This window comes from Crocuta crocuta, unplaced genomic scaffold (genome assembly GCF_008692635.1).
Source record: "Crocuta crocuta isolate KB4526 unplaced genomic scaffold, BGI_CrCroc_1.0 scaffold181, whole genome shotgun sequence".
In the NCBI taxonomy this organism is placed as follows: domain Eukaryota; kingdom Metazoa; phylum Chordata; class Mammalia; order Carnivora; family Hyaenidae; genus Crocuta; species Crocuta crocuta.
Genome location: NW_027527952.1, coordinates 596,412 through 604,680, shown reverse-complemented (window position 1 = coordinate 604,680; position 8,269 = coordinate 596,412).

The following is an 8,269-nucleotide window of genomic DNA, read 5'->3' as shown; positions in this document are numbered from 1 at the left end:
GGAATCTCAAAAGAGGGCAACTTTGATTATGGAAAAGTGTCTGTCCTGGCTTCTGTTGGTGGGTGAAAATAAAAAGTGTGTTTTTGTTTCTTTGTTTTGTTTTGTTTTTCATTTTTGGGGGCTTTATTTTAGGAGTGAGAGTACCAGGGAATCTGAGAGAATTATGGACAGAAGGAAGGTATTCTCATCCCCATTTCAGAAGAGAAGATAGCATAGCACCTTTGTACTGAGGATGCCATCTGCAAAAGATGCCACCATCAAGAACTCGAGTGGCAGACACCACTTGACAACCAAGAAGTTGTGCTCATGAGCATGAGACAGCCCCATGGGGATTCCAGAAAGAATTGAAGGGGGACTATTTTTAAGGGCATGGAATAGATCGATAGCAGGTCAAAGAACAAAGGGTTCGATACATTGAGGGATATTTGTAACTGTTAATATGAGCCCAGTTTTACCCCCAGAAGGCCCTGGAATAGGTATAGGTGGGTAAATATGTTTGTATAAAATTAAAATGTCATTTAGTGCCATATGAACTAGAACTGACTATAAATTACTGTAGGAATTTAGAGAAAGGGGAAATCATAGTGTGTCATTCAGTAGGACTTCCTTGAGAAAGAGAGACTGGAGCTTGAGAGTAAACGTATTTAATTCACAACTCTGCTAAAAACATTTGCCAAGGACTGTCAGAAAAGAATTACCCTCAGATTAAAAAGTACCTTTTGATATCTCTTTAAGGGAATGGTGACTGCTTCTCAGTTTTCAGGTGTAAAATTACTTGCATACAGTAGATACTTAATACATGCCTGTTAAATTAATATTTTGATAAATGAATAAAGTCTTAAAATATTTTAAAGCAATGTACAATTTTGGAATTCTACATGTCAGGTAAGTCTTACAAAGACACTCTATAGATTCATGATATATTATGAGGAACATCTGTTAAATCATCTTGAAGAATATTTTAAAGTTTTTCCTTGTTCTTTCATAGAATTTTGGAGTTGGAAAGGCTCTTAGAGATTTTCCCTGGTCTAAGGTTCCATTCATATAAGAATAAAGTTGATAGTAATCATGTTGATTATATTTGAAATACCATTTGAGTGGATTACAAGTTTAATCACTTAATATCCAATCCCACCCACTCATCTCTTACTTCTGTTTTAGAGGCTGTAAGTTAAATATTCTATTTCCCTTGATATTGGGAATGGTCATGAAACATTGTTAGGACAGACAAGGTGTAAGTGGAAATCTGCTGGGAGGAATTCCTTTTGGGAATCTTTTGCAATTCTAGTTTTTGTTTTTGTTTTTGTTTTGTGTGTGTGTGTGTGTGTGTGTGTGTGTGTGTGTTTTCTTCTTCTTTTAAAGAAGGACATAATGGCCTTCTACCTAACTTTTTCCAGCTTGGGACACAGATATCATTCTGTAAGGGGCAACAGACTGGCTTGTGAAAAAGGTCAGCAAAAAGACCAAGAGAATCAGAATTTCCAAGAACTGACCATTATGTCTAAGAAATAAAATAAGTAGTAATAATTTTTTGACCTATGGCAGTGCCAAACATCAGCTAATATGTTCTTTGTGAAATGCATTCTTTCATTTTATAAATTCTCATAATTCTATCAATAACCCACTTGTATTGGCAATATGAAAAAAGATTGTTAAATGCAAAATACATTGTAGCTGTGTTGTATTTTATGTTTGCATTGCCATAGATTGTCTTGATTTTTAAACTAGTTTATCATATAGTAATGATCTTAATATCATAATATCCAATTTTATCAATTGGACCTTTTAATTTTTGGAGAAGTTAAAACATTCATCTGAGGGTCCTGACAGTTGGTAGAAGGAAAATACATTGAGAGACATTAACTAGAGAGGCAATTTTAGGTATCAAAATAATATGGAGACAGAAAAACTACATTAAGTATTGCATTGCACTAGAAGTAGTTAAGTTTATGGGAATAATTACTCAAGGATATAATTAATAGGTTAAAGGAGATTTAGATAAATGCACCCATGCTGTGGTTAATACCAAGTTAATATCAGAATTCGAGATATAAGGGCATCCTTTCAAACAATTAACGCCTCTCAGAACCCAGAGCAGGGTTTCCAGTTTTCACTACTCCAGTAGTGAAAAACCTCACTCTTGGAAGAGTCTGTCAGGGATGTAAAGAAATATCCAGTACTGGATGGCTTTTAAATTGTTTCCAAATCTATGAGTCTCTGATTATTAGTGACCATTCTGTATGTTCCTGTTTTTTCTCCCACAGAGATATAATAGCTGTATAAGTAAAACTTTACTCAGTTTATCAATTCTTGCATTCAGTCAAGAATAAACAAGTACCTATTATGTGCCAGGCACTACAAAGATAGATGTGTGTTCTCCTGCACCTCTGTGTTTTCATTTCTCTTCCCATGACTTCCTCTGAAGTCCTTGCTGTTGAGGGAAATGACTTTGAAGCCAGATAGAGCTTGGTTTCTATGTCAGCATCACCAAATTACTAGCTTTATAACCTGAACTCCTTTGAGTCTCAGTTATATCACCTGTAAAACAAAACAATAATATCACCACAATGTTATTGATAAGATTAAACAACATGTTAGGAAGTTGTCTGGCATATGAAATGTAGACAATAAATCTCCTTCCTCTTTTTTCCTATCATAGAAAATTGGGAGACTTCACCCAGCTCCATCAGTTCCATTCAAAAGTACCTGCCTCACATGTGCCAGCTCTCATAGAATACAATTGACACTTCATTTAAACGTATACTCTTCATTCATGAAGATATGGTCCATCTTAGAAGGTGGAAAATGCTGTGATGTCAAATAATACACTAATTGGAATCTTTGCAGAATTACCCACCTTATGAGGTATGCTAAATGGTCAGGAATGAAAGAGGGGCTTGAAAAGTGTATGAAAAGGAATAGCAGATGGTACTTGGGTGCTAATAGAATAGAAAAGTCTGAAAGTAAAGGGAGAAAACAGAAAATGAGAGACTCAGCATGTGAAACTAAAGAGCCCTGGGCGTTTCATCAAGGACGGTTAGAGTCTCTGGCATGGCTAACTTCCAGCTCCACTAATTACAGTCTGATGACCAATTCTGGATACGATTCTTTATTTACCAGGTTGAGGCATTTCCACTCTTGCCTTTGGAATGCCATTCGGGATTGTGGTATCTAAATGAATTCATGCCACACATGCTCGGTTGAAAGATACTACAAAAACAAAAAAATAGCTGAGCAAAGTGGAAGCTAAAGACCAAACCTGCAGATGTTTCAATGCTGCTTTTATTAATTCAAGCCAGTTCTTGCCAGTCAAGTTACTAAATGGAGCGCTGGCACGTGACCAAACTGCATTCATCTGTGAAGTGGCTGGCAGCCTGGGTGCCTACAGACAATGGTGCTTGCCCTATTATTCCTGCCATAAGGGAGCAATTAGGCCATTGAAACTGGAATTTGTGCAGGTCAGGGACCCTACACGCTGATTTAAGACTCAACTCTCAGAGTGGGATGACTCCATGATTCTGCTCTAATCCACACAGAAGTTTCATTTCAGCTACCACTGAGTCCTTGAAAACCTGCAAGGTATCAAAGTCAACTCAAGTATAAATTTGGATCTCTGTATACCTAGAGGAATTCCAGGGGTCTCCTTCTTTCTAACAAGATTAGAATCTTCCCAAGTCTGGAATTGCACACGCCTTAAAAAATTTTTTTTTTGAAGGAGGGAGAGAAAGAGAGAGCGAGCGAGCAAGGGAGAGGCAGAAAGAGAGAAGACACAGAATCCAAAGCAGGTTCCAAGCTCTGAGCTGTCAGCACAGAGCCTGACTCTGGCCTCGAACTCATAAACTGCAAGATCATAACCTGAGCCAAAGTTGGACGCTTATCGTTAGATGCTTAATTGACTGAGCCAATTCCGTTGCCCCTGGAATTTCACACACCTTAAAGTTAATTCAGTTTGATAGTAATATAGCTACCTCCAGCTCTTCTTATGGTAACTCTTTGCATGGTATATCTTTCTTTTCCCATTATTTTCCTTTCAACTTATTTGTGCCTTTGAATCTAAAGTCTGTCTCTTTTAGAGGGCATATAAATGGACTTTATGATTTTTTATCAGTCTTACAATCTTTGTTTTTTGATTTGAGTGTTTAGACCATTTACCTATGACATAATTACTGACATGGTTGGGGTTACCTTTGCTATATTTCTAAGCGTTTCTATATGTCTCCTGTTTTCTCTGTTCTGTTTTCCCTTCACTGAATTCATTTTGTTAATGCTTATAATATAATAATCACAAGTCTTATTTTTGGCAAAAATTCTTTCTTTTTCAAGGACTGTTAATAAAATAACCCAGCTGATTTTACATAATCAATAGGACCACACTTTTTGTTCTTAGTGAGACTATCGTTCCCATCTTTCTTCATCCACACCTTGCTGTCTGGCCCATTCCACCCCTGCTTGAAGAAGTAGGTAAAAAAAGTAAGTATTTGACATCTGGACTGTGGAGAATTCTAGTATGCATGTATATATGTGTATAATGGTTATTAACTTAGAGAGAATGTGGGAGGGGATAATTTTTCTTATTGTCAGCTCCAGAGTAAGGGAAAGAATTTGATGGCTATCACCATTTTAATATGAAAGAAAAATTAAAAATATAATGTTACATTTGTAGAAGGTACGGGGTCCCATGTCCTCTGTGATTTCAAGTATGTCAAAATAGAAATATGTAAAAAGTAAGCATATATGTCTAGAAAAAGCATAGTTTGAAGTTAGTAATTTCTCGTGCTGGTGTTATGACTGTTTTTAAATTATTATTTTGCTTTGCAAATTTTCTACAATATGTCCATGTTACCCTTACTCTATTTTTTTCTTGATTTAAAAATCGATACTCATTTATTTAATTAAAAACAATTCAAATACTATAACTATCCCAAGGAAGAAAATAGACGTTACCTCCAGTCCTCATTGACACTTCTATTTGGTGAACATTCTTCATGATGTCTGCTTGTGGATTATCGCATGAATTTTACAAAAGTAAAAAAAGACACCACAAAGGATAGGAAAGTGAATGTTGTGCCTATGCTCTATATCTTCAAATAATAAATTCCATTGTATGCCATTTATTGTATAGTGAATATATCTAGATTTTTTTTCTAGTACCTTCACTGTGTGTTCTTATCCTAGGTGAAGGGTAAAGTGAGAGAGATACTGCTTATCTCAGAGTAGAGAGAAAAGACAGGGCATTGGAGACATGTGCTAACACAAATTAGTACAGGACCATGTCAATAACCTCTTTGTAACTTAGTCTGTTTCTTCTGTAAAAATAACCTCCTCAGTCATCCTACTAGCCCTTATATATTAAGTAATTTTATTTCTTAAATTATAGATTAAATAACTTTTTTTTCACTTAATATTTTTTTTGTTTCTCACTATGTGGTCCAATCTGTTGTTATACAACAGATAATTTATTATTAAAACATCTTATTAGAAGAAGATATAAAGTAATATGGATTCTGTGGTTTTGGTGTCAAGTCTGCAAAAGACTAATCACATTGCTATATTGTGCACAGGAAACACCACAGACACACTTAATTTTTTTTTTTTTTCTTTTTGACCATCAAAGTGAAAAACTGCTAAGGAGCTAAAAAAAAGTTGGAGCTCTGGAAAAAATACTAATCTTGTATAAAACTAATGTACTTAAAATGACAACAACCACATTCTTTGAGTCATTTTTACAAAAAGTTAATAGACAAGACAGGATGCTCCTTTACCTTGACGTAAGATAGCAGCTGATGCACAGGATAAGATAAGAATTAGACCAAAAATACCAAACCTCTGACCTCAAATCAGTGTACAGGATACACCACATATTGGACATTCAAAATACTGTCTTAATTTCTCAGCAATTTCTAATTATATAAGTTTAATGACTATTACCTGACAAAAATGGGTTTAAGTTAGGCTCCTAAAAAATTATTAGAGTTAACAAAGGTTGTGTTTCTTTGTTCTTGAAGGTGATGAAAACATTTTCCTCTAATGAGTTTGTCCAATAAGTCTTATAAAAATGCATATACCCTTTAGCTATTCATTTTAATAGGTTTATTCTGAGGTAAGTAAAAAAAACAAGCAGTGCAATATGCCTTATATTAGATGATGCCAAAAACTTTATTGGAGTGATATGGCACATGTTTCAGGGCAGTAATTATATACAATATTTTTCTGTTTAATCAAATGGATACAATTCTTCACACTGTCTGTTAACAATTTTAAAACCTCACAGTAGTTTCTCTTCACACCATTTCTCTTCACAGGCCAATGTTTCCTAATGAAGAACGCAGAGAGACAGTTGTTGCATCCTGAAATAAGGCCAGGAGGTGTCAGAATTCATTGCTTAGTATCAGGATGTCCTGTGTGAAATGATTCTAGTATGAAGAAGATTTGGTGTGTTGCTGCTTCAAACGATTGTTTTTACTTGAGACAAGGTATATCAAACTCCAGGAAATTAGCCCCAGCTAACAGACAAGTAAGAATATTCTTTTATTTAATCAACAATTCACTTTTGCAAAGTACATGTTAGTATTGTGTGTGGGTGCAGTGTGATCTAAGGAAGCTTGTGGTATTTTGAGGAGGAAGGATGTATATATTAAAGATAAAGAACTTCATTTCCTCTNTCAAGATGCAAGATGCCTCAGGGGCATGACAGGAAGACTGCCACCTGGCATTGGACCTACCATGCAGCTATCTCTCAGAAAGCCATCATTAGTTTCTCTGTGAGACTTCCCTTTTGCTTGGCTACTCTGTAGAGAAACAATTATGTCACTCAGTTTTCCTCATTCAATGTCTCTCTTAAAAATTGGGGGTAGGAACAGGTAATGTCAACAGGGAATTGTTCAAGGGGACCCCTAGCTTGAAGATATTTTAAAAAAATTTGTCCCCATTCTATACGCACAGATCAAGAGTTGAGTCTCAGTCTTTTGCAGAAGAGCTTCTAAAATTCCACTTAGTCTTTTTTTCATAAAGATGTGACTTGAAATATGGTAAAATCAAATATTATCATAGTTAAGAGCGTCACTGGTCCCTAATTTACTGCCATGATTTCTGTGGTGTGTCAAGTAATTAAAGGATTTCCGAGTCTCAACTCACCAGAAAGAACATGCAACTACTCAAGGACCTGCAAGGGGCACAAGGCTTATATTGGCCTTGCCAAGGAAGTTCCAAATCAAAACAGAACATCCCCACTGTGCACTTGAGAAGAGAAGGCAGAGAGATCCTGCAAATGGGATCCGGCTCATTTCATGCCCAGTCCTCATGGCATGTAGCAGGAGGAAAATGCAAGGGAGTCTTATGTCAAGTTCTGAACTGATTGGTTATGGTGGAAAGGCTTTGATGTATTTAAAAGGGCAAAAAAAAAGAAGAAGAAGACAGAGAGACAGAGAGAGAAACAGAGAGAGAGAAGCTGACCTCAAAGCAGAATACATTTGAAGTGATAACTCATCCTTGTGTATTTTTCAGTGTAAATTTTCAGCAAGTGCTTCTGTGTATATCTGATATGGGGTAGAGTCAGGCTGATTCTAGGGTGTAGTGGATTCAGGGGTTAAACTCAGGCCTTTTAGCCTTTCATAGAGACGGAAACATCCATTCTCATCAGTTGAAAACTGGACCTCTTGGTGCCAGATATCATTGAGGACGGTGGGCCTGGGGATTAAGAACCAACATGGGGTCCTTTAGATTTTCTCAAGGTTTGATGGTTAAAGGCTGTTACTTGGAATTTCTAAATTCAAGGTTAAATTTTAATATGAGGATCAGAAGATACTGACTTGTTCACCAGATTACAATGTTAAATGTTACCTCTAATTTTACTATTTTACATAAGATGCTGTACAATTGTGCTTCCATTTGGGAGACAGCAGAATTTAGCCCTTTGTAACCTCTAGGGATGGTTTCAGGTGTTCTACATAGGAGAGGTTTAGGGACAGCTAGATATTAAAAGGAGTTGCCCAGTGGACTCACCTTAAAGCTGTGTTTGCATTAAAAAATCTGCTGTTTACAGTTAAATTAAGTTAAAAATAGCATCAGTCTGAAGACTTTAGATTCTTCTTTTAATTTTTTGGATTATTATGTTCATGGGTGAGGATGGGGATTGTGGAGTGCTGATGGCTACATCCTAGCAGCCCTTCCCTCAACCCCTGACATAGTTGCTGATGGTGTCCCATAAAGGTTTGTGAATCCGTTAAAGATGTCCCATCTCTGAAGTACGAGGCATTTTGTCCCTATTACA